This window comes from Zosterops lateralis (genome assembly GCF_965231275.1).
Source record: "Zosterops lateralis genome assembly, chromosome: 4".
Taxonomy (NCBI): Eukaryota; Metazoa; Chordata; class Aves; order Passeriformes; family Zosteropidae; genus Zosterops; species Zosterops lateralis.
Window position 1 is genome coordinate 19,862,840 of NC_139765.1, and position 27,890 is coordinate 19,890,729.

At 41.4% G+C, this 27,890-nt stretch overlaps 1 long non-coding RNA gene across 2 annotated transcripts; it reads left to right on the top strand.

The window, feature by feature from the left end:
* Positions 1 to 7,211: 7,211 nt before the first annotated feature.
* Positions 7,212 to 26,258, top strand: LOC310908598. 2 transcript variants are annotated; one of them, XR_014589886.1, is made up of 3 exons: positions 7,212 to 7,322; positions 15,164 to 15,335; positions 16,360 to 26,258. It is a non-coding gene; the product is annotated as an uncharacterized lncRNA (long non-coding RNA). The 2 variants fall into 2 exon arrangements; XR_014589887.1 differs by lacking the exon at positions 7,212 to 7,322 and adding an exon at positions 7,347 to 7,556.
* Positions 26,259 to 27,890: the final 1,632 nt, after the last annotated feature.

The following is a 27,890-nucleotide window of genomic DNA, read 5'->3' on the forward strand; positions in this document are numbered from 1 at the left end:
AGATGGAAGTGGAAGAAAATCCCTTTATTTTCCTACTATTTTCTACTATTTACACCACTAAATTTTTGGCCCTGAATAGAGATACTGCAGACACTAGTTATAAGTAAGAGATAGCTCTAGTGTAGCTTCCCTCTCTTTCTCTAATTATCTCTAATTACATTATTAAAGAATTTTGATAAGCAGGCTACATTCAGCTCATATATTCCAAGTGCCCCTTGCCTGAACCCTCCAAACCTGGCACAGAAATTTCTAGTAAAATTTACAATACAAAATGGTTTCTGGAAATAAAGTGGCATTAGGAATGTTTTGACTAAGTGTGCCAGTTCAAACCCACATAAGTCATACAATGAATTGTTATGGTTTGAAAAGAGCTGTTTGCATTTTATTTTTTTAAAGCGTTAATTAAATGATATATAAAGCTACTAACATCCTAGGTCAGGGAGAGTGCCAAAATGGACATTATAAAAATGTTCACTTTCATATTATTTCTGTGTTTATGGGGTGTCTCATGTCTCTAAAACCTCCCTAGACCGCTATTAATCATAACGTATCAAGTACATTCATCACATATTTTTCCTGTCACACACCAAAGAATGTCTTATTAATTAAAGGGGTGAAAAATTGGAAAGGTTCTTTTTGTCCTCTATTGTTTTGTACAAGAGGAAATGATAAAGTTCAAACAGTAAATCTGCTTCTTTCTAGAAAAATGTTCTTATTGGGAAAGCAGACTTTTGTCACATTAAAAGCAAAACAGTTTTGCAAAGTTTGGCCCAAATCTGGCTTGGATTGCTTGCTCATCTAGTTCTTCTGAACTCAGTTCACTGCAAAAGCAAGATTTGCCCTTTTAGCACTTGTGCTGCAAAATCCATGACTTATTAAAGGCATTTTAATTAAACCCAGCATAAAAACTACATGTTTCTTTCAAACCATCTTTAACCAATAATTAGCAACAAGGGGTTTTTCAAACCTCAAAAGAAATTGTTTGGGTGATATGCTATACATGGTTTATAGATTTAAAATCCCTGGGGTTTTGTGTTCTGGGAAAGAGAAGGCAAGTCTCTGTCTCAAAGTCAAATGGGTTTTCCCGTACTGGACAGTTGTCCACATCTCAAAAGCTTAATGTAGCCTTAATTCATGACAGCTGTTTTCTTTACAATAGAATTGAATTTTATACAGCTCCATTCATATTTGAGGTGTCCCAAAGCATTTAACAATGAGCAGTCATTGCCAGCTTTCATGGCCACTACAGCACGTCAGAGTTTTGCTCGAGGAAGGTCCCTGGGATTTGGGTCTTTAGCTGTGAGTGATGGTCTGGGTGTGGGGACCACCAGAGTAGAGGTTTTGCACTCAGCAGCCCCTTCCTCACCCACAGGAGGGAACACTGACAAGCCCACGGGGTTAGGTTCATACCAATCCATAAAGTGCAGCAAAATCCCCTTTCCTTTAATATCTCTGAGCAATGACACCCTTGGCCAGTTCTACAAGCATCATTTTGCTAAATTTCTGTGTTTTGTATGCTTTTTGTCCAAAATGTGAGCCAACAACATTCTGCCTTGGATTTGCTGCAAAGGCTGTCTTGCATTAATCTGATTGCATCAGATCTTTACAGCAGAGGAGGCTGAGCAGAACAGGGCTGGTAGGATCCTTCCACCTTGAACAGTGGTGATGCATCATATCTCAGAGAAACCCCGGGTTAGTTACTGCTTGCTTATCAGAGCCCATCCATGCATATCTGCTAAGCATATCTGGGTCTCTAAGATGAAGCATCCACTTTAATCCTTGTCAATAGATAACAACCTGAAAGTTGCTGTTCTACATCTCACGGGCTTCATTTTAGGCACTGCCTTCATATGGGAACAGCAGAAACATGGATGTAAATCTTGAGGTTTGAAGGCAAAATAACTCAGACCTACAGTATGAGAAAGAAATTTTTCTTAGATGCATGCTTACTTCTAGTTAAGGTTTCATTGTAGTATAATAGTTCTGTGGTCACACAAAAGAGTATTCCACAACAGAAATCCCTGAGAACACAGGTAGTAAGTTGCTTCTGAGCTCACCACCAGGCCCTTGCTATTGCAGAAAGTCACACTATAAACCAGCTGTACAAGTAAGGGGGATGATGAATACTTCAGAAGACTAAGCCAACCCATCAGTCATCTACATTCACACAGCTTTCTAAAACAGAGGATTGCCCCAAACCAGCTTTGGTTGCTGTCAGCTTATTCAAATCATAATGATAAAATTGATTTAGTCTAGAAAGACGTTTTCCTATGAAAAAGTCACTAGTGAGTTTTGCCTTTGAAACAATGAGGTTTTCTAGACAGAGTGGGGTAGGGCAAACTCTTTCAAGATTAAATACATGAAGTACAGATTCACAAATTACATCAGAAGGTTTCAAACCAAGCTGTGCTCCGGAGTAGCATAAACCCAGGACATCTAAATTCCTCCTGCTGTGATTCTGTGAAATCAGTGAAGTTGCACTAGGGCTTTGTAATACCAGTTTTATTGCATAGGAATAGGTTCATCTTTGTTAGAGGCCACAGATGGATTTGAGCTATCATGAAAAAGTAATTTTCGAGAATGGATGTCCAAAGGCAGCTTTCTGCAAAAGACCTGAAGAGAAGCTTGCATACCCTTACATGTTCAAAATAAATCAACATGATAAGGAGCCTGATAAAGGGTAAGTGCAGACCTCATGGTGCCAAAAAGATTTGGAGACCAAAGTCACATGTGAGGATGAGATCATAAGAAGGAGGGAAGAAGAAAAGGAATATACAATGAACAGACACCAAGTAGTTTCATGGCTGAAAGAATAATAATCTTATTGCTTGACCTCCAACACAACCCACTGCAAGAATACAGTGGAGGAAAGCAGAAGTGAGAATGAGCTGGGATAAAATGAAGAGGAAAGAGGAAACTGCTCTGAGTAATAGAGTAAGAAGAAAGCAAGGTCTCAGCAAAGGCACATGCTAGAGCACCTTCCAAACACACATATTGCCCAAGGCTGATACTGTTTTCCAAAAGCCTTTTTCCCATTTCCTGTGTTAAGCTGAAGGGTGAAAAATGCATTTTTAATCTTAAAAGGAGCCACTTTTGCTTCCAGGAACAGAGTAGTCCAAGCTTGGCTCAAAGACTATGAATTCTTTTTACTCGTCCTGTTGTAGGTAGGTTTTAGTGGGTGATGACATTCATCTGTTGTAGCAAAGGATAAGTAAGCTTGTCCGTTCCTATTTTTTTCACAGGAAGAAATCCAGATGTGCATTCTCAGTATTATCCTTACCTTTATTCAAAAAAATTCCCATTCGCCTCAAAAGCTTGCTCAGCTGATATAGGGTAAGGATCCAGACTGTGTCTTAACAGCAGTTTAATGCTGCGAACAAGCAAATGAATGACGAGATAGATGGAAGTGAGCTGTCACTTATTGCAGAGCTCTGTTCTCCTTTGCAGTTTCCTACCCACTTTAACCACTCACTGGTTCTTTAAGACCAGTTCTTGCAGTTTTTGGTCTCTTTGGGTGGGTTTTGTCACACTAACTGAATAGCCTAGGTCATCCTAGGCTGTTTAAAATCTCTCAGTAGAAAGATGGATCCATCTGTGGAGAATGAGTCACCCCATTTCACTGGAGATGGCTGGGATACAATACTCTGTGGGGGTACTTATTTTTCTCTACTGCTTATAAGGGAAACTTGGATAATTCTTAGCTATACGAAGTTGAACAAGATTAATCCCAAACTTTGTAAGCAGATATATTAATACAATCAAGTGAAAAGTATTTTTTTTAAAAATTGCTGTTGTGTTATACATACATTTCTGTCTTTTCCTGTCCTTTCCTTGGCTTCTCATCTCTTTGGTGCTTAAGTTGTACATCTCAACAACTCCTCTGGGAGAAAGGAAGAAGTGCTGATAGTCTCCTAAAGAATAACAAAGTTCACAGCTAAGCACCTAGTTTGTTATATATCCATTAAAAATGACAGTTCACTACAACTTCTGTTGTGGAAATAAGTGACCATTTTTTTCATGTTGTTTGGGGCCTTGTCCATGTGCATGAAATTTTCTAGTCTCCTCAGAGTTGCCCACAGGTTTTAAGGCATTTGGATAATGACCTCCACGAGCTACTGAATGTGGAAATACCCAGTCCTACAGCTTTATTGCCTTTTAAGTTAAGATCATAATAATTATGATCTTATTAATTAAGATTAATCTTAAATCCCTGGAGGAAATGGTAAAGGGCAAAGCAGCAGAAGTCTCCCTGTTTGTGTTTGACTCTGTCCATGTGCTGCACACTGGCCTTTCAATTCCTTGGCATCTAGATCCCTGTATAAACCTGTCCTTAATCTGAAATCCCACTGAAACCAGCTGGCAGGGATGTCCCCAAACATCTGCTACTGAGTGCTCTCCTGGGGAAAGCAGGCAATGACTTGGAGTTCTGGTCTGACTCAGCATCAGTGCTCTTTCTCTCTGCTTTGGATGAATTTTGTTGATTTAGATCTTAAGAGTGTATATTATGATTTACCTGCTGTCAGTGAGGAATGTGTTTTCTTTTCACAGTGGGTAATTAAAGTAATTCTTCTATCGTAAAGCTAAGGTTCTGGATTAAACCCAAGTGGAAGCCAGCATCATGTGATGAAACTTAATCATCTTACTGCCAGGTGTGCTTTACTAAGCATCTGGCCTTCAGTCTTTCAGGTTGAAACTCTAAGTTAATTACAAATACCATCAGCACTGAGATGTAGCCTAATTGCACTTGCCTCCTAAACATTGTTTAATCAGTTTGGAAACACTAATCTACACATCATAAACTTTACTGGTCATGTTAATTGGCTAAATCTGTCATTGAAAGATGGAGAGAACTGGCTAATTTAACTAGACAATAGAATTTAAAAAACCAATGGCCAGATAATCCTGTTGTTGATGTCATAAAGTTCTAGTCTATCCTTTTCCTTTTAAAAACATCTTTACAATTAAGATTTGTTTACAATTAATACTGATTACTTTAAGGCTGATTACTTTCAGTGCTGCAGAGATTTTCCTCTCTCCCTCTCTTCTTCCACTGAAGTGTGGCAGAGACAACATGAAATGTATTTGTGGATCAGAAATATTCATAGTAGGCAGAGCTTTCAGATTAGCATGACACATGGAATTTATGAGCTGTTAGATTTGGTTTCAAAGCATTAGGCTAGGATTTCACATTTTTTTCTTATAAAATGTAAATAGACTGCAGTTTCTTTGTTATTAAGATGGATTTGAAATGTTAGTCAGGGAGCAGATATGGAACTCATATCCCTTATACAAGTCTTGCTTCCTGGAATGGATTTTTTTTTTCTTCAGAACTTCTCCCATATGCTAAGTAAACTGCTACCGTAAGACAGGCCAACTAAAAAGCCACTCCCAAAAAAGAAAAAAGAGGTAAGGAATGAATGAACTCAGAATGAGGGCACACGTGTTATTTTCCAAAAGCTTGCATGAAGGAAGAAAAATCCAGTAGACACTGGCTACAGAGCAGTCACTGGTGTATGCCGAGTTCCTCTGCCTTAGAGCTTAAGGCAAATGAGACACCCGCTCTGGCAGCTGAGATCTTTCTCACTCCCAGTGATCACACCATGACTCCTATAGCTACAGGTAGGAGTCATTACTGGTGTAGGTAAAGAAATAGAATCCCAGTGTCTATGGCACAGGGAAGCCAGGGAACTCCATAGCACAGTGCCAGCATGATTGACTACCCTGAACACTATGGTATTTCTAGGGCTATTGAGGAAAGGACCTAATGGTAAATGTGCCTGATACCTGAAGGTCTCCTCAAGGCCAGGTTAGCTATGTCTGGAGAGCAGGCATCCCCATGGATACACTGCAGGAAGGCACTCTCTGGAAGACAGACAATCTCAGGAGTGAGCACACTCAATGGCTCCTTATCCTGTCACATGCATCCAAAGAGGTTTGCAGAAGTCTGCCACGAGCAAATGACAGACTGTCAAATAGCTGCAGGGACAAGAGGTGGGGAGGTCCCAGATGCTCCCAGATTGAGCCAAAAGAAGATGGTGTAGAGGCCTTTACAGTTACCTTGTGCTGTCATTGGATTTCCAGCCATCAAACTGCAAGCAACACCTCAAATGTAATTTAAGACTTCGAGTTAGCTTCTAACTGGAATCTCTGAGGCAAAAAAATCCTCAATCTGACATATAACATAACCCAGTTTTCTAACAAAAAAAGACTAACATCTGCTATAAAGACCACTTCCATACTTGAAACTTTTACTCCTAGTTTTAGTCAAATATTTTAGGAATGCATGAACCCACATCTCTGGGTTGCTAGGAATTTCAGAGAGCTTTCAGCATCCCAGGTTACCCATTGTAATACATGATAAACAGGAAAGGTAGAACGATCAATTGAATTTCTTTATAATTATGCCTATAAATAAAACAACTAATACTGTTTTTACTTTTTTAAATCCTCTCTGCATATTTCATAGTGTTGTTATAAATGAGACAGCCAGATTTGAAAAATAAAAAAACCCAGAATTTATTTTTCACGTAACAGCGAACACAGAAAGCCACAACAAAAGGACAGCCCCGACCCCGGGATTGAGACTGGGCGAATGGATGGACAGGCCTCTATCCACTCCTCCTCCCTCATTCACAAATCCCGCCACCATTAGTCCAGTTTTTGTTAAAAATGAGCGGAGATAATATTTTTCTCCTTAAAATGCCTTTATTAATCAGCTCTTACAAGGGTGGCTCGAGGGACCGACAGCCGGGTTCACCCTTGAGGAGGAGGGTCTTGGTCAGCTTTGCAGCTGGAAGTTCCTGCAAAGCTGGAGAACTCTTTCCTCGCCGGGGGTCTCCAAGGAGTTCTAATTTTCGTCACGTTGGCTTGGGGTCTTGCCTTTTCTTGGGTATCTTTAGGTTATAGCGAGTTACAAAAAATTGTCTATTAATACTTTAGGGTATACACGGTTTAGTACTCTTTTGTGGGTTTAAATCTTACATTGATTTGTTTTTATAGGGGTTTTTTGGTTTTAAAAAGAGTTCCAGTGTGCACTGGGGTTTTTCATTTACATGTTGATGATACGGGGTCGCCCTGGGGGGGTTATTTCGCAATCGGCGCTGCAGTTCATGGTGGGAGTCGAGCTGGGGTCCAGCAGCAGCGGGATGGCCACGCGACGGCCGTGGCCGGGCAGGGAGCCAGGCGGCTCGAGGGTCTCACAGTTTCGATGGGGGGGTGTGTATGCTTCTGGCGGCTCCGCAGCGCCAGTGGTGTGGGAGCGGGGGTCGGCGGCGACCGCGGGAGCACACAGCATGACTCTGGCAGCGGCGGCAGCAGCAGAGGTTCGGGAGCAGTGTGGGAGCGAGGCCGGGCTGGGGGTCAGGGCGGCCCCGTGCGCGGCGGGGGCAAGGACAGCCGCGCGGGCTCCTGGAGCAGCGGCAGGCCGCCTCATTGGCCATGCCACACCGGAGCGGTGGCGGGAGCCGGGAACCGCGGTGCCGGCAGCCGTTCCGCGGCGGGGGAGGTCAGGCCGGGCTGGGAAGCCCGGGGCAGACCCATGATGGCGGCCGCTGCGGGTGAGGATTGCGGGGGCGCCGGGAGCCAGGAGCCCACGGCAGCAGCGAGCGGGGGTCGGGGCCGGGTCAGCCTGCTCCGGTGTCTGGGGGGGTCAGGCTCCCTCGATGGCGGGCGAGCCTGCTCCAGTGTCTGTGGTGGGGGGCAGGCTCTCCTGACGGCGGGCGAGCCCGCTCCAGTGTCTGTGGGGGGTGAAGGCTCCCCTGATGGCGGGTGAGCCCGCTCCGGCGTCGGGGGGAGGCACTGCGGGCAGCCTCCAGCAATCAAGCAGCCCCCCGCACTGCCCCCCCAGGGGGACCACGGAGGTCGCTCCTCACTGTTACATTACAATTCAAAATTATTAACTTTTAAAATATTAATACACTTATTACATAACAATCAAGGGTCTCAACTCTTCAAATCCCTAACATATATTTAGAAGCTTTCTAATTTTCACCTCTTTCAGTTTTCATACTGTTTATTTTTCCCCAGGCAGGGTTCCTTTGTCCACCTTTGCTTAGATTGTATCTTCATGTGTCCTCTTTTGAGACGGTATTCCTTCTGAATGGATTTCAGAGCAGAGCTGATGAATTATGAGTTTTCTGAGAAGGCAACACTGGGTGCGCCAGTCATTGAGGCATATCTGATTTGGACTATCCTGGATTAATCACCACTAATGGTCTATCTCCGAGGTTGCAAATCTCTTTTCAGTTGTTGATTTCTTTTCTGGACCCACCCATCTCTGAACGCAAACTCAGCCTTCCCGGAATTGGCTTCTGCTTGCTTATTTTTATATTACTTTATTTCAGCACAGATTATTTAATACAGTGCATTCCCCATAACAGTGTTGTCTAAAAAAGGCTGGACCAGTAAGTAAGGCTTGCTGGTGCATGCTGACATGCTTGCAGTGGGTTAGGAAGGAAGCATGACTGAGCGTTTCTATGGAGATCAGAAAGAACATGCCTTGTTTCCTTGGCATAGCCCTAATTAGCAAATGCTTGAAGTTACGAAGATCTGTTGTTTCTACAAGGACATTTTGTTCCAGCAGAGGTTGTGTTTTCCTCCCTTTACTCAGTCTGTGAGAGGCTGAGAGGGCAAAGAGAGTAAACAAGAGCTGTCTTTCATATCCACAACACCTGCCGAGGTACCACACTGCAACAAGACCTGGAGTCTGAGAATGCTGCTTTGCCACAACAGAATCATAAGAGATTATCCCAGAACAAAGCACATCGTTTCTAAATCAAAAGTGTGATTTCTCAAAATAGAAATTAGGATTTCAGGATATATTTCTTTGACCCTCCCCTGAAATTACCCAAAGGAGAGATAAAGGCTAAATGAAATGGAGTCTGATGCATCTATGTATTAGATATATAATGCATTATATATGTATTAAATATAGATATTTCTGGAAAGATGCATAGATCTATATGCAGATATAGCCAGTAAAATTAAGAGCATAAGCCCATAACTTATTTCACTTGCATCATCAACCAACATTTTATCATCTGTTCTTAACTGTTAGTCTTGTAGTGTGAACTGTGCTGGGCTGGAGCAAGTGATCTGTAAGAAGGGTTGTCCCTTGAAACCTTGATGCAAATTCCTTGAGCCTCATGGAATGGAGACAGCATGTCCTTAAACCTGAAAAATTCTGCTTTGCACTTCAGCTGTGCTTTATTAAACCACTTTCTGATGCTGGATCAGGATGGAATTGGTTATGTTGGAATGAGACCCGTTTTCAGACAAAACTTTTATTTTCTCCTTTTTCCCTTTCACAGCAGATTTACATCCCCAGCCTTTAGCTTGATAAAATCATTTCTGCCCTTTTGCTTGGGCTTATAAGGAGGCACTTTCTCAAAATTCAAGTCCTAACTACTTTTTATAGCTCCAAAATGCAATACAGATTCTACTCCTGAGCACTGAAATAATATTTTAGCAGAGTGGGGCAGAATTCCAGTACTCAAGTGAATTAGAGAGATGTATGTGTAGATCAAAGCTGTTTGTATGCTCTCTTGGAAGTGTGCTGAGACCAAGCCAGCCTATCCTAGCTGTTCTGTCATTTCTGTTACACTTTATACCCAAGCTGAGGTATAGAAAATATTGATATTAAAAGTCTATAATGGTTCTCATTGTTACTTCAGAAGTCCTACCTTTCCAAAGTCTTCATGTTCAGCCAAGCTTGAAAGGTATAGATGTCTTAAAGAAAAAAATTATCCTATCCTTTCCTTCCACTTCTTGGCTGCATTTTCTAACTGCTTTTCAGGGAAATATAGTGTTTCAAATATCTCACAGAAAAAATATGACTCTTCCCAGACTCCCGAGGCTGTTCTCACAGGTTGTCTGTGGATGCTACTGCTCCTTGAAAGGAGCTGAGCAGTGGGACCACGCTGACTCACCCAACATGAAGAAGAATCATTAAGGCTCAGTTGCATTTATAGGAGTGGTTTTGGATTTACTTCATGGTATACAACTCAGAAAATGGAGCACCTAAACTTGCACTTAGCCACATTGCACCTAGCCACATCCTTTGGCACTTACAGTGATCAAGGACAAGAGTATTCAGTATCTCAGCTTAGCTTGTATCCCTGCACTGCTTTTGCTGTCTTCTAATGGATGGAAGTCTATGAGGTTCTGCACAGGCAGTATCTGGATCTCTGCCCATGTCCCATTCCCAATATCCTTTAGCCAGGGCATCAATGCTCTGTTGTGACCTAACCGTTGCTGGCCCTGGAATGCAAGGAACTTCCTGCCATTTTTATGTGACTCTGAGGAGAAGCTCTGCTGCGGAATGATAACATTAAAGTGGGATTCTCCAGGGACATTGCAGTCACAGGTGCCAAGCAAATGACCCACCACACTACTTGTGTGATAAAATATTTTACCTGTGAACTTTGAGGACTGCTTTAATATTTCCTCTTTCATCTCCCCCTGCTTTTTTAAAGCTATGTGGTTTACCTTCGCAGGACATCTGTGGGTGGTGTGTAGCCTATAAAGGGCAGGAGAAATTACCTAAGGATTACAGGACTCAATTCCACTGCCAGCATAGATTTCATCAGCTGCAGAGACAAAGCAGCAAACCTGTAAGACTCTGCTCTCTTACCAGTGTTCAGGCATAGGTGGGATCTGCTGTAACTTTATATGATTCACGTTTACCTTTCAGAGGTGCACGGGACCATTGCCTCCTCGTCTTGTGTCCAATAGACATAAACCAGTACAAAAGAAGAGGGGATTTATTCACATTCTCTGCCCTGAGGTGCAGAGGACTTTACTGTGGCTGTATGCAGGGCTAGAGGTGGGAGGAGGTGGTGAAGGGGAAATCACTTGCCATGTGGCAGAGGATGTGTGCAGTACTGATTCAGGGGAAAATTTTCCATTTTCTCTTTCTCGTGCAGCACTTCTGCTTTTCTTTTCTTTGTCACGGCTGCAGGATCCTAACAGCATCTCTGCAAATACAACTGTTATATAATGAATGCCAAATTCAAAGAAAAATGGCAGAAGACTTTGGTAGACTTTATCAGTATTAGTAAGTCATTAAGAACATGTAGCTCCAGTATTGCATAAATATGTGCAATATGCTTAATAAGAGAGCTCAGGGAAAAGGCTTGAATGCAGCATCTCAGCCTGTGGTGCAGTGTGAACTGGATTATGTCTTGCAGGAAACTGTCCTTCACTAAAGATACTGCTATAGACTGCTAAGCACATGTTTCCAGCCAAAATAAAGGCAGCTCAGGAATTTGAATATTGTGTGAAGACTGGCTTTTTCTGGGTATTATTTTGGGAAAGAAATGTGTGTGAGTAGACAAGAGGCAGTTCAGGTGGGAAAAGAAGGAGAGAACATGAGGGAAATAGGCAGTTATGCAGAGCTGCAGCACAGCCAAGTTGTGTGGATGCCTGTCCTGGGAGAAAGCCCAAGAGGAGAGCTGGCTGGGAAAGATCTGCTGATGTGAGAAGAAAAGTTGCCTCCAGTGGTTTGTGTCCTACTGTGTTTATGAGAGCAGACTCTATATTGTTCTACATAAAAAGAGTTGCATCAAAAATGCTGGTCTTTGCTATTAATAGCTCTACTTGGAATAAAACTTGAGGGCCTGAATTTTGTACAGCTGTAATGGTGTGGGATTCTGTTTAATTTAATGTGGCATGTTCTCTCCTTTTCCCTGTCAGTTCTTACTAATGGTTCCTGTTGCCTCTACTTCTTGGGAAAGGCAATAGGTTCTCAGGCTGGGCACACCATCACATTGAGAAATCCTCTTCTCTGTAGCACAAAAAAGGAGATCCTGTCTGAGGGCAAAAGCTGGTCCTGCTATGGGGCTCAGCTGGTGTTGACACCTACAGGAGAGGCTGAGCTTCAGATGCTTAACTCTCATCCATCCAAATCAATGTAAGAAGTTGTGCTGGTTTTGCCCACCTGACCAGCTGTGCTACTGATGGATTCCTTCATCCTAGATAAATGATGTTCAGAGGGGAGATGTCAAAACAAAGTTTAGTCACAGGGCTTATGTGCAAAGATCACCCTGCAGCCCATAATGTCGATCTCTTAGATGAAGTATACTTAGACTGAAAAGTAATTCATAGAGAAAAATCCCTCCCATCTCTGAGTCCTAATAATGTTCTGGGAGGTGTCACACATCCTGATAATGTCCTGGGAGGTGACTCAGGAGACTGAGATGTTAATAGCAAACTTAGAAGCTAGAGAGGTAACCTACTAATGGAGATGCTGCCTTACTGGGCTTCTCTAATTGCAACCAGCAGTCAATTTGTTGCCATCCTGCTGAGTCTCTAGCTGCAACTGGCAGGGAAAATAAAACAGCAGCCACTGAGATTCAAAGAGCTGTGTGGGATCTGGATTGTGCATTTAGACAGTGTTTATTTTAAAAAGCTATTATCTACCAGCTGTTCATAAACTATGTTATGCCATGCAAGGGACTTTGTACTATGTAATTGTCCAGCCTCTCTCTAAATGTATATTCCACTGGTTTGAATTAGCTGCCAGCTCATAGTGATTATGGTCGTCATTCAGTTAGAGCAACTCAAATAAGATTTGGAAGCGGTGACATCATCCATGTACAAGTAGAGTCTACACAGTAGGGGCATACTGTCCTCAGCCTAGGCCAAACCGGTCTTTTGTTTTCCTTCAATGTCTTACAAACCATACAGCTTATGCTAGGAAGTCTTTTCCTCTTCCACTGTGAGTAACATGTATTGCAGTTAATGTTATTTGGTACCTTAATTGCCATTCTTAAACCTGTGACCTTGTGCACACGCACACCAAGGTAGGTTTGGTGTTTAACCCTGTGCATTTACAGAGAGCATGCATCAAATCTGTTACATGTGTGGACATCTCCTTCTTAACATCTGGGACACATTATGTAACGTGTCTTCTGGCTCTCCAGTAAACAGGAACCATCTGAAGGTTCAGTGTTGATGCTCCCTCAAACCTGCATAATACCAACCCTGATTTTAAGATTGAAGAACTCCCATTGAAAAATGGAAGTAAATAAAATATTGATATAGCTTGGATGATGAAGATTTCTAGATTCATTTAAAGAGCAACAGGTATAGCTGAGTTTTTGGTAAGGTGCTGTATATTGGTAGGAAAATTGGTAGAAATCTGCATGAAATGTTGGCAAATCTTAATAGGATTTTGATTTAACTTTATTAGCACATAGATGGGAAAGTTTTCTTATTACTATTCTGCTTCTTAGTATGCTGGCTGTGTTCTGACAATTTGCATGTTAAAAAACTCAGCAAGATCAGAAAAAGATCTTTTCTAAAAAGCATGTTCCCTCATCACGCATCAATGCAAGTCGTTGCAAATCAATGGCATCTACTTCCAGTGCAGCAAAAGGGTGTGTTTGTATAATACCTCACACCTGGCAGAAATGTAACCCATAAAGAAAAACTGTCTTCTGGAAGGTCAGCATAGTAAGGAAAATTTCTGGTAATGGGTGAGAAATTCAGAGTGAATTGAGTCCAGTCATAAAAACAGTAGACAGGAAGAAAACAGGGAATACTAATGGATGCTAATGCAACAGTGCAGGTAATGGATTTGGAAGGATAAAAGCTATCTTAAAAAGCTTTAGCACTATATATTTAACACTCACCACTATACAGAGACACTTGAATCTGTTTTCTAAAAGTCTCCTTATTTGAAAAATGCAGTTGAAAAATTTTTAACACCTTTCCAGGAATAAAGTGTAAATACAGTATCCTTATCTAAGTATCCAAAGAGTTGAGCTTTTCCACATGTCTGTATATTAATGTTGAAGGTCCTGCTGAACGAAATTATATTATTCAATGTCTGCAAAGCAAAAACCAAAATTAGGACCAAGTTTTCCCTTCAACTGATGTGACTGAGTCAAGTTTAGCTTGAGTATTTCTATAGAAAAGTTTCCCAATGTCATAGATATAAAAAGCTGGATGTCTAGCTTCTGCTTTTGTTTGTCTTGCCACCGTCTACTTATGTAATTAGAGAGGTTCATTTCTCATTAGTGCAATGAATTTGTACAGAGCAAAATGAAAGCTACAGAGGTCTGAAGTTCCAGCTGTCAGCTTCTATCAGAGCCAGGAATACATACTCCTCAGCTTTTTGTGATTTACAAGAGTGATATTCACCTTCCACAGAAGGCCTCACCCAAGTCTATTTACAAGTCTGGGTTTACTCAGGTAATTCAAACAAGGCAAGTCTTGTTTTCCATCCAAAGCCCTTCTTCCAAGAAGCAGAGGCAAATCCACCCAACCAAGTTAAGTCAGGTCTCACAAGTACTCTTATCAGTGAAATGCTGTCATACAGCATCAACCAGAGAATATTTAGCCATACAGCACTGTAATAAAAAATGTATTTGGCACTTCCCAGTCTATTTACCATTTTATTGAATCCCACACTCCTCTGAGTGACGACTGCAAATTCCAGGGGACAATTCAGCCCACTCTCTCTTCAAGACTGGAATTTTAATGGGTCCGATAAGAAATGGCCATCTTTCATCAGATACTGAGGTGTCTATTTTAGCTTTTTGCCTCTTCTGGGGCAACCTTATACACACACAGGCCTAGGGTATCAACTGATGACAGTCAGTGCTTTCAAAAGCCTCACCAAGGTACTTCAACCATTCATTATGCAGGATAGTGGGAGATAAATTTATCAGAAATATTTGCACAGGCCTTCAGCATAGGAAGTGGTGTTCTCTGTGTATTTTCTGCAGGCTTGGTTGGAAGTACAAACAGGGTCAAATGATGGAAAGATTTGGTTTGCAAGAAGAGGTTGTTCCCTCATTCAGGTTTGTTTGAAGTTTCATCAGTGCAAAATCAGTCTACTGTGAACTTGGTGCCTCTGTATGGACATGGATATGAGGATGAAAGGAGTGAAAGACTCATATGTGTTTAACTTTGCTTTACTTGCTACATTTCTTGTCTCTTGACTTCCTAGAATTTAACCCCAAAAAGGTTAATGCAGTTGCCCAAGCTGACATTCCACTTGCAGCCCAATTTAGGACATTGAGACAGAAAGAACAATGTGTACAGGTTCTTATTTTTACAAACATTGGTCACTTAGGTTATACTATTTGTAACTTCTCACATTTCCAGCCCAAGAGTTAACTGTCACATATCAATGTGTGTTTTCTTCTTCCATAAACAGATGCTCACCACAGCCTGCTTTGGAAATTAGTTTTCTCTCACTCTTTCAAGAAGAAAGAATACTGTAATGGGCAAATCTAGGATATGCTGATGGATTTGTCATGACTTCTCTTCAACATATTTGCAAGTGCTTCCCAAGACAATTTGCTACAGCTTTAACAGACGTGTCAGATGTGATTGTCACGGAGACATCCAGTGCTTTAAAGCAAGTGCTTCACTTTGATCAAAAATATGTATATACTCATGATTTTTGTGTTACATTTTGTATGTCTGAATCTAGAAGAAAGGTAGAGCCAGCATCCATGACAGGCAAGTTGTTTGATGGGAAAAGTGTTCTCCCAAACTGCTGGTGGGAACTGATCTTGTGGTTTTTGGTGGATGGTATCTTATTGAATTGGAGTTGTTCTTTCTCTGCACATAAATTTAAACCTGCTCAGAACAGGAAATTGGCCCCTTTTTAAAATGCCACTGTGCTGAAACAAATACAAAGCTTCCCACAGTCTCAATGGGATTTTCTTGAAGTCTACAAGTCAACTCAAAACCAAGATGTAGGATGCAAAAATGGGAGTCAGCTGGGGTCTGGACAGATGTTCTCAGATGTTGGGTGCTTTGCCTCTGGGAGCGCCTATTGGCCTGTCATTAGGCCTTTTCAAGATTATGATGATTATACCCTTCTGTGACACATCTACAGAGTTGCATGCTGGAAGCTCTGGCAGAGTCGAAGTGCCTGGTTTGGCTAAAAGTGGTCTCTCCTCAGCACTGCTGAGAGTCTTCCATGACCACCACAGGTCGGAAGAGTCCCCTGCTGACCCTGACCAGAAACTGATCCCTGAAGAGAGTGCACCCACAGCCCCAGCAGCTAGGGATTTGGGTCTAGTTAGTCTTATTAGTAATAGTATTTCTAAATCCTCAGAAAAAAATCTAGAGAGCAGAACTGGAGGTTGAACACCTCATTTCCATTGACTATTAATTGCAATACTTGTCCTAGCTGCTCCTTTGCAAAGTTCAGCTCATAAAAACTAGAATTTCCCAATGACCCTAAGCAAATACAGAACTTGTGCGAAGACCTACATTTCTGTGGTCCCCTGGAAATCCTTTGTTTTACTAAAAATTTTTGTGATAATTTATGTTTTCCAAACACTGGCATAGAATTCTTAAGAAAAACATAATCTGCTTGATTTTCCAGGTGGACTTAAGCATTGAGTATGTGAGCCATGAACTCTGGAGAACACTCCCTGAAGGTCAGCAGCATCGGGTCAGGCTCTGCAGAGCTCCCTGTGAGATGTGGGATGCACCTCAGGTTAATGACTTGCAATTGCACGCAGCCTTCCCTAAAGTTGCACATGTAGTTAATGCATATCAGAACTCAGCAAGACTATTCAAATTACCTCAATTTCCCAATGATTTATGATGCAGGTTTCTGACATCATTGGTTATTTATCTGTCCTCCTAGTGTTGCGAGCCAAAGCAAAGTGGGAAGAAGCAGATGCAGTAAAATTATGTTTGAGCAAAGGGTCAGATGTTTTCAGAGACAGTACACGTTGGATAGAATGGTAGTGAAAGCCCTGAAAGTCAAAAACTTGGAAGAGACATCAGTCCAGTCCAGAGTCAAAGAAAGTAAAAGGGCCTTTCCTAATTTTTTTTCTACAAAGGATCATTTCGTGACTCTGGAAGATGGATTCTATTCATTTAAGTGGTTTTCCAGGGTGTATTTTATATTGCAGACTGGAAGTTTTTTATGATATGCCACTTATAACTTTTCATAACCCTAAAAAGGCTTTTTAGTAGGAGAAAACCCACTTCACACACAGCACTTATAATAAACGGGCCAAATTCTGTTCTCAGTTACAGCTGTGCAACTCTCATCCTTAGTGCACAAAATATTTAAGCTTAGTAGAGGTTGTGGATTAAAGACCTGGGGCTCCAAAATGCACCCTCAGATGCATGTGTGTGGCTAGGACTGAAACCAGTGGGACTCCCATGTGTACATTCAGGGTAGACTTTGGCTTGTGATTTTTATTGTTTGAACTATTGGATAAAATTGATTCCAGCATTACATTTCTCAGTCAGAGTTATTTCTACATCATCCTGCATCAAAATGTTGGCTCTGACCTCTTCTTCTTGATGGTAGTTTTGAGGAGTATTTGTTTTCTGATTAGTTTGGGCCCAGCATTAATCATTCTCAGGCTTCCTTTTTGTTTTTATTATTTTACTGATGGCAGATTTAACTGTTGGCTCACCTTTATTTCCAAAACACGTGAGTTTTATTAGCCTCTAATATTAGCCAGATCCAGATAGTTGATAAAGTTAAACCAATGTGGGCCAGATGCTCAGCTGCAAACTGCAGCCCTTGACTTGTTGACTTGGGTACCCTGCCTGTGAGAGTCTGATGGCACGGCACCCAGGAAGGAGGAGAGCCCCAGCTCACATGTGCAATCATGTAGAGCTGAAGGTCTGGTTCCTTGGTTCCTTCAGGTGCTCTGAATCAACAAAGAAACCTATTAACTTCACTGCTTTGTAACCAGAAGGAAGATGACCTTTCAGGGGGCATGTTTTAATAGTTGGAGAGGTGTACTTCATAGAACTGTTAGGACTAAAAGAGACCTTTATAAGTCATCTAGTCCAACTCAACCCTGCAATGAGCAGGAACATCTTCAACTAGATCAGGCTGCTCAGAACACTGTATTTCTTCACGTTGGTAGAAGAATGATTCTGAACAAGACAGTAAAATCTTTGGCAAGGAGCTGGAGGCTGTTCTTCAATCAGTACCTTATATCTCCTAATGTTTTTCATCTTTGAAACTTGTGTCAGTTTCTAATCTAAAAGCCAGGTATCGGATTCAGGAAAAAGTAATTTCGTGAAGGGCGTTTCTTCCTTCTTGTTTTGTTTTTACTTTTGCTTCTCTTTCTCCTGAGAATGAGAGCAGTAGTTTGTGCATGGCTCCAAGTCCACAGGAAGCATTCAGCAGTGCCATTTGCAAGGATTGTGTAAAGACCCATAAATGAAATGAGAAATGGGTGCCAAGAGGAATTTCATGTTGCCACCAGGTGGGCTTATGGAGGTTCTGCAGAGTGGATGAAATATCTGAATATGTAGGAACATCTTCTTCAGCAGCCTCAAAAGCAGCAAAAGGAGTGCTACCTCTTTCAGTGCCTCTATGTCAGTAGATGTTACAGGTGCGGCCTACTGCTGAGCATTCATTTGTGCACTTTGAAGTAGGATAGACAGACCTGAATGCTTTTAAAGTAGAAATGAGGCTTATTCAAACTAATTTAGCTGGATTTAAGAACTCCCAGTTCTCAAGTAATTCTTAATTACAGGATCACAGGAGGATTCAAGTCGGAGAGGACTTCAGAAGGTCTCTGAGCAGGAGCCTCCTGCACAAAATAGGGTCAACTATTGTCTGGGTATTTGGAAAAAGTAAAGATGACTGAAAATACTACCTATCAAATTTTAGTTTTAAACATAAGTGTGACTTCTCTCAGAGCTCATATAGCCTTTAAGAAAAGTCTAAAACGCACTCTAATGAATTTATTTGTATTTTCATGATTAGAAGTTGGTTTTTTTAGACCAATTTGTAGCAGAATTGTATGTCTTTCACCTGGTGCGAATTCAGCATTAGGCTCTCAGTGCAGTACAACAGCATGAGCTGTTCCATGAGAGTTCCGTCACTGAGAGCAGGCAGGACAGACAAAAGGCTTCAAATTAAACAGCAGCATGGCATTGGTTCTTATATCTTTTATGTACTTCTTACCTTCACTCAGGAAGCCCAAGGCAAGGCAGAAGGACTGGAGTGCTGGATCTGCAGGTTGCCAAGGCAGTGACAGGTTCTGCAGCCATACACAGCAGTAATTTTGCTATCTGTACATTTTTTTTATATTTATTGGTAGCAAAAATATTTGTGATGTGGAGATTATTTCCTGCAGAATTAATCACAAGGACATCTGCAGAGCATGGTTTCCCTCAAAGTGGTTTTCTTTGTAGTACACATAACAATTTCCATTTTTCCTGAGAAAGACAATAAGCTCTTTTCATTTCCCCAGCTTATTATGGGTTCTTTGCTCTGTGCCTTGGTCTGTCTGTGTAAAGTCTTATGGGTCTTTGTCCACAGCTTCTGAACTGCGCTATGAGGTCAGATCATAGACATGGAAGAGCCCTATGTTGGATTGTTTTCCTCGTGAATGTGGTAGCAATGTGCTTCACAACTAAGCTTGGTACTTGTGTGCCAAAATGCTATCAGCCATGAAAAGATCTACTATAACATGAAGAAAGGACCTAGGGAAAAAAGATCAAGTTTTTTGGAATATTTGACCCCATGGAACTTTTTTAATGGAAATATAATCTTGGCCACAAAATTATCAAAAACTGTAGCCTTAGCTCAAAACTTTACCTTCTCAACAGGTGTCATTAAGCTCTGTTTCAAACGGTGCTGCTTCCCTGTGACACCACGTATTGTTATAGAAGGATTGTGACAGGAACAGGAACCACACACTGTGACATATGTCAGGAGCAGCAGCTACCAGCATATCTAAGCTGTGCTGGCCAGAGGCTCAGGTGCATCATGGTGCACATCAGAGCTGTCCTTGCACTAGCTCTCTTATTATGCCTAATTACTTATTTAGGACATCTGCTGACCTCATTCAGAATGTTTACTATGCTTCTAAAGGTTTTATCGATAAATACAAAACTCAGAATGTGTTGCTTTTTTCAAATTTTATCAGGGGAATGCTGTGAGACTGAGTTGTTTCCAACCTCAGATGCTTCTAGAGCCCAATATCCCAAGCATTGTAGCTGCCACTGTACTTGAATGGCCAGCTTGGATATTTTAATATCTCCTTCTCCACAAGCAGATCAATGGAGAAGTTTTGCATACCTTCATTCATCTCAAATGATTTAATCTAAAAACACAATTAAGCGATATCTTGATGTTTATGCGCTTTAAAATCTACTGAAAAAATCTAAAAAAATAAAATTACAAAAGCAGGCTAATAATTACATGAAATGATGCATGAAGTTATTCTCAAAAAACATGCATTAGCTGAGAAAAAATGACCTTATCATTCAGTTAGGACTTTAGCTTGTTAGCATTATTCAAGCAGTGATAGATCATATGGACCTTGATTGTATCTTAGAGAATTAGGTTGCACGAAGATTATCGTTATCCTCTGTCAATATGGAATGAGACCTCAGGCTGTATAAACAGAGCAAAGAGAGTGCTGCACTGGACAGCATAATTTAGGAATAAGTCTTGGAATTACGTTGTGCACACATGGATAACCACGTCTTTTTGAAAACCTGTGGATGAGCGTTGCTGTCCTCGCTGTAAATTGTGCCCTGTCCCTGGTAGGCATATGGAGAGAGGAATGAGTAACCAGTAGCAAATACTACATGCGTGAAATTTCCCTGCTGCACTGTAATTCTGTCACTGTCAGCCTCCTTTCAGTTCTCTTCAGAAGAATTCCATAAAATCAGATGGATTTTAAGCAGTGGACTGATTACACAGCCACCAAGTTATAAGGGTAAAGCACTCCATAACTATCCTCAAGAATCCATTAAAGCCTTGCTGAAACATGATCTACCACTGATTTAAGGTGATTAAAAGGGGGAGGGAGAGGTTTTTGGTTTGTAATGCACCAAATGGAAGAGATCAATAAATGAGGCTGGGGGATCTGAGAATCACCCTGTCCTTGCAAATGTTTTAGTTCAGCTTCACTGGGAGAACTGCATACTGAACTCTTCCCACCAGCTCCATGGGAATCAGATCAATTTAATGGGTTTGCAGGGAGGGTGGGAAGGTTAGCACTGTTAATGGGAAAATACTGACAACTGTATCAAATGCTAGTTAATTCAAAATACTAGCAAAGTCTTCCCAAGTAATGTTTCACCTTAATTGCCTTAGGGAATAATTTAGCTGTAATTGGAGAGTAGCTTAAAGTTATGTGCATTTCTGAAACTCAAGAAGGAAAAGGAACGCAACAAGGAAGAAATGCCCATCTATTCAGTCTATTGGGAAACCATTAACTTGGCAAGAACACGGGTGAAAGTTCAGCGATTGAGCAAGCTGACAGCACAGAGTCAGAGGGCAGGGGAATGAAGAGGAGGGCAGTGAACCAGCCTGGTCTTCAGAGGCCCAGTTTTCACTGAAATAAGTGTTGTGCTGGTGAAGCACGGCAGAAGCATTTGTCAGAGAAGACAAAAAAGAGAGATGAATGGGAGTAACAGAGAGGCCCCTCGGAATGTCCAATGAATTGTGAGGGCTCACAAAAGACACGCAGTGTTGAATGAGGATACAGAAGGAAAGTGATCCTAGGTCATGTGTGCTGTTCTTGCAAGGTACAATCAGTCCACCAGGATGTCACCTCTTGATGCCTGGGATATAGTGCCCTTGCTGAAATTTTCATTTAGTTTTGTGACCAAGCTGGGAATCCTGCAGGGAGCCTGTTGCCCAGGGAGCTCAGTGCTTCCTAGATGTGGACAGTATCTGTGAGATTTCTGACTTGGAGTACCCAAACCCATTAGATTCTGCTAGAAAACAGCTGGATCCTTTCTTGTAGCTGAGAAAGGAAAAAGAACACTTCAAAACAGTATTTCACAACTGTTTAAAGTCATCAGTTGGGCTTAACCTAGGTTGATAGTAGTGCTGGTACCACATTCAAGGAGGAGTTATTACTGCAAGGGCATATTTGTTGATTTAGAAAATGTGAAGGAAGCTGAGAACGACAGAATGTAATTTTTGATGGGGCATTCAGGTATCTGGGTTTTTCTCTTAATTTTTTTTTACTTAAGTACTGATGTTGGTCACTCCTAATGAACAAGACATTGATAAGCTACGAGAGCACTGGCAAAAAGCACTGGGCTTTGCAAACATGCAATCTTTAACCTAAAAATATTAGTAGTAAAGGAATGAAGCTGGCCTTGCAATGCCAGATGTATTTTATTATATATATTTTATTATACACAATGTCTTTTAAAAGTGGTGTTTTCTACAAGCTCAGAAAAAGAAGCAACAGCAATTTTACATGGAATAACTAGAGTAATAACTACTTAGAAGTTATTCTAAAGATTATTCCAGATGGCGAAGTGATGGGCTGGCATAGGTTTCTTAATATCCTGAAAAGAGAGATTAGTGCACAACAGTGTGCTGCTGGGATTATTCGTCATTCAGCCTTCTAAAAGAGATAAAGGTTGCTTTGAGAACAACTTACCAAAGAAATGCCATGTCATTTCTACTCTTCTCATGTTCTTTTATTGATAACGGCAACTGCTTTCAAAATTACTACTCTTAAATGAATAAGATTTTACATAATTACATAACTTTTTAAAATCTAAAATGGGAGAAAACACTGCAGAATGACACCTTATAATTTTAGACCCTCTAGGTCCAAAAGCTATTGCCAGAGGACATGGTGTTGCACTTCATTGGTTACAGCATCAGCAGGGACCATCCCAGCACCGGGGACCACAAACCCAGTGTCACAACCTGAAAGGTGTTCAGACATTTCTCTAAGGACTGTGCAGACTCTTTGAAATGTGGAAGTCAGCACATCTTTCTAATTCAAAGATCAAATTGAATTAATTAACCAGCATATTAATTAAGACATCTTTCTTCTCTGTTCTCAGATGGCAACTAGAGGATTAGGGTGAACCTGTGCTGAAAGCACTTGACTTTTTACACACACAAAAATAGATGAAATGGTGGGTAGGATTCCTGTTCTCTCTTAACCTGCCAGCTTCCACAAACTATTTTCTCTTTTTTTCTTTAAGCCCAAACCCCAGAAAAAGACAAATGGGCCTGCATTGCACAAACCTGTTTCAAAGATACAGCAGAAGCCAGGAAAGCATGCAGTAAAATAAGCTTAATTTCAGGTTTAGCTTTAAATTTCTAAATCTCCTGACAACATTGCACAATCTGAACTAATCTCCCAGTTGGAAAAAAGACGTCCCTAGTCAGATTCAAGCCAGGAACCCTGCATATTTAACAGCTGCACAGGAGCCAACAGAAAGTGTGCCTGAAAACAGTCTGAGGTATTGAAATTGTCAAATTCTTCCAACAGTTCTATAGACTGGTCTGACTTCAGGTAAGTGCCAACTTGTTTCACATCTAAGTGGCTGTCAAGGAGGTGAGAATTTGGCAGTTTTGTTTCATCATGTGCTACTTTTTCTGCCTCTTTTTGAAATCTGGGAGAAGCTCCATAGCAAATAGAGATTAAGATGGCATCTTAAGTCTAATTGACTTGGAAAATTTTACTAATAAGACCAACCCAGGAGAAACTCAGCAGTTTGATATCAAAAAGGAAACTCATGGTGTTCTTTACTTTCTCAGCCTTTTCATCAGATCTCTAACTTATTTAAATATGTTAAAACTTTTGTAACTTTGGACAACTACTTAATATGAACCATTCTTGATTCACTCAGGAATGGGAAGTGATTTGTGATTAGCATGCCAGGATCCTCTGCAGCACGTGTTCTTCCAGTGGCACAGGCCTTGTGTAATGAGAACTCTTTCAAGGAGTAGGAATGGTTGAATTGATCATCCAGAGCCACAGCCTGTAATTGGTTCTGATTTTCTCTTCAAGGATCTTGGTTCTGTTGTTTTGGGGTTTTTTTAGGAAAAAAAAAAAAAAATTAAAAAAAATTAAAAAAAAAAAAAAAAAAAATTTAAAAAAAAAAAAAATCCTGGCCTCAGTCTTGTCTCCCTGAGAGCACATTTGTTAATCTAAAATACTAGCATATGACGCAAACCCAGATCACAACAGAATGCATTTTCAGTCAGTCAGCATCACAAGAGCAACTCAGGTGTGGTACATATCATTATATAACAGCCAGTAAATAATTGCAGAAAAACATCAACAAGCCTTAGGCAGGTGAGTACCACCTACTTTACAGAGCAAGCACTGTCCCATGGTGTGACATCCTCCATGGCACAGTGTGGTTCAACCCCATTTACTGGGAAAGAGTTATGCTGCCCAGCACCAGCTGAGGACTGGGCAGTGCAGGCTGCCCAAGAGCTGCCAGAAACAAAAGGAGAACTGACCACATTTCCAGAAGCTGAAATGGAAAATGTCCTGTTAAAAACACGGATACTTAGACAACCAAATTCAGACAAGAACCATTTCAGTCTTTGAGAGAGAATTGCAAATAATGGTGATTTCTGAGTAGGAGTAATCACCTAGGAGACAGCTTCCTCATGGGTTGGAAACCAGCAGTGGCAATGGCAGCAGTAGCAAGAGTTTCGGGCCTCTGGTCCTTGCTGTTTGCAAGAACTAGAAGATGCATCCTTCTTTTTGCTAGTCATTTACATTGCACTGAGTGGTAGCTTCAGTCTGTCAGCCTGCAAAACTCTAGGTAGAGTGCTAGTTGTATTATTTCCCAGACATCACTGCAAGATGAGCTGCACAAATACATATTCCAAGAAGAAATAATTGTAGCACCATAGAAGAGACCATATTTCAGCATTATTTAAGGATTTTAGTTGCAGATGGGTTTCTTATTTTCACTGTCAGTAAATTTGATACCCAAATATATTACTTTTTTGAGTAAACCTCTATATCTTTTCCACAAAGGAGAGAAACAGACTCCTGAAACATCCTGAAAAGATAAATGCAAGGATGTAGCACCTCCAGCTTAGTAACTGCTGTTCTCTCTGTGTAGATTTGAAGGTGTAATGAATGATTACAACAAGGGAAATGCATGCCAAGTAACATAGGGAAAGAGCATCTGTGGGATTCTCAGGACAGTTTGGCATTGCCTGGACACAGTTTCAATGAACTGAGAAGCAGATGAAGCAGTGTCAGAGGGGTACTGCATATTTCTTACGGGAAGTATAAATTCTGTGTGTTGAAAAGAGTAAGCAAGATCAAGAAACAGCAGTCTGCAGTCAGCAGAGATGAGAAAGGAAATTGTAATTGCCTGGGATTCCAGATATTTAAACAAATGAGAATAACATTTCTAAGCAATAGAGAGATAGAAGAATGAAAAGCTTGAGGAAATGGCATACTGTGATTTTAAAATAGCCTGGCACAAGCCAGGACAGCCTTGGTGAGCATGGAGGGAGCTGTGCAGCTGCAGGATCACTTCTTCCTTACGTGACTTGGGGCATGCGCCAGAGATCTGAGTTCCTCCTCCATCCCAAATCTGGGAGATTTAATGGAGCATTGCCAATGAGGACAGAGGGCCAACTTATGTAATTAGAGAAGAGTCAAGAACATGTAACTTCAGGCTCTCTGGGATGGAAGGGGAAGATGGTGCAATTTCAAAGGAATCACTAGTGTGGAAAGAATATGTGGAAATTCCTAGTTCACAACTGGAGCTATGTAAAACTTGGCCCTTATTCTTTTCAGAGATTTGCTGCTTTCTCTTTTATGTCAGCTCATGCAGGCCTGCACCCTCTGGCTTTTCTTTTGTGTTCTGGGAATTGAATAAACCCTGGAAGTAGTGAGAATCACCTGGTCTCACAACCTAACCATGCAAAATCCCCTGGCTGGAGTGATTTTGATGCGAAATCATAAATCAGCCCAGGTTCACACAAAGGGTTTCTGAGCTACAGCAAACTTTAGACAAATGTGAATTTGGTTTGCTAGTATTTTAATTTAAGTTTTTCTCTTAATTTCATCCCTTCTATGTTTTTTTTCATTAACAAACATCTGGAAATTGCATAAGCTGTACTAATGGATTATTATCTTCTCCCTCTCTTGGTATATAATTAACTTTTCCTTTTGCTCCCTCCTTTTCTATTCCACACACAAATGCACTTGAAAAGAGCCTCAAGGAAGACTGTTGTTAGGACTACAGTAGCTTTAGGACTCAGAAAAGAATGTATTCACAGGTCACACTGAAAGAAATAAAGTTAAAAAAAACTCCCGGTTATATGTTGAAAGTTTAAAGTGTTTAAATCCTCTTAATTGTTGTGTAATAAGTGTGTTAATGTTCCAAATAATTTGTAATTGTAAACCCCTGTGGTGTGGCAGTGGGGGCCACCTCCGTGGTCTCCCCGCAGAAGCAGGGAGCACGTTTGCTCTTTGGGCACCGTCCACCGCTCCCCGTGGGAAGGGAGCGGCGGTGGGGCCGCCTGAGCCACTGCCGGCGCCTCGGAGGGGGCGAGGGGTCTTGTCCTCTGCGCCCGCGCTCCCCGGAAGGGGCCGGGCACGGCCGCTTCACTCCACGCCCTTCGACACCGCGACAGCCGCGCTCTCAGCGGCAGTGCGGGGCCGCCGCTGATTCCACCGCGACCGGCGCGGGTCCTCCACCCCTGCCGGCACCGCGTGCGCTCCGTCGGCATTTCCTGCTGGCATGGAAATTAGTAGAACACCCAGGAACCCTGCTGTAAGCCAGAACATAATCGGCACCAAAAATCCCCAGCCGAGACAAACTGATGCAAACAAAATCCGGACCCACAAAAGACAGTACTGAACTGGCTATGCCCTAAAATGTTGGTAAGCAGGTTTTTTTTTGTATCTCGCTGTACCTAAGAGTGCCCGAGAAGGGGGGGATACCCCTGGAGCGGAATGGCCAGAGTGAGCTCTGGGAACACCTGCGAGGGTGGGCTCCCGGCTCTGCAGTGACCAAAGCTGCAAAGCTGAATTGCGCCTTCTCCTCAAAGGTGAATCAGGAAGAGCAGCGAGGGCTCAGACCATCATCCCTCGAGCTATGCCTTTGAGAGCTGATCAATAAAGGCATTTTAAGCAGAAAACATTATCTCCTGCCCATTTTTAACAACATTTTAACATTTAACAACAGCAAGTAAGGAGCTGGAGTACCCCTCTCTGTGAGGTCTAATTTTGGTATGTTTGAACTGTCGACTGATTTCATCATGAAAAGAAAAAATACTTATATTACAGTTTTGCATGAAGATCATGAGGAATAAATACATTCCTTTAGCTAGACCATTGACCAGCCATTAATTTTGCCTGTGCTTTTCTTATTGTCACTGTTCCTTCAAACTCAAAGCCCAGATGCTTATATTGCACAAAAGCATCTGAGCCAAGAGGAATAAAGTGGTAGATCTAATCTAGTCATACTTTTAAAAAACTTTTAACAGAGACCTTCACAGAATACTAGAAACGCTTAGAGAGGTCTGTGAACGAACAGAACATCAGCAATCCTGTTCCAATGGATTCAGAAGTGATATGGTAATGAACTGTGTGGGGAGGGAGTGCGGGGGGGTGAAAATGAGTGGGGAAAAGACAGACACTAAGGTGCCAGTGGCTCAGTGCTGGGCCCAAGGTTTCTACTGCCTTTCCAGATGCTGAGTCATATAAACAAAATGTTTTTGCTGACTTCCTGTGTATTTTAAGCACTTGTTACAGATTTTATAAAAATAAGTAACACAGAAGAAATTATAGCCGTGAAAACGTATTTTTAATGCAAAATTTCATTATACCAAGGTCTCTTCAGACAATCCAGTGTGTTTTATAGCCATCATGCTTCTATTTGTCTGATATATAAGGCTGAGGTATGAAGAGGAAGAAGAGTAGATTCCTATGAAGAGCAGCCCAGAGCCAGTCCTAAAAATCTCCCTTCTAAGAAACCCTTTCCACATCTATAGCTGTAATTGCTATAGGTTCTGTAATTTTTAAAATTAGGCTCTTCCATTATGTTTGAACAGTTTTCTCCCTCTCTTTTCCTATTTGAAAAGACAGGAGCAGGAATGTGTCTGGCAGAGTAGGATGATACTTTAACAGAAAAACCAAATTATGCTTTGAAACTTTGTGGCTTAGCACAGATTTTTC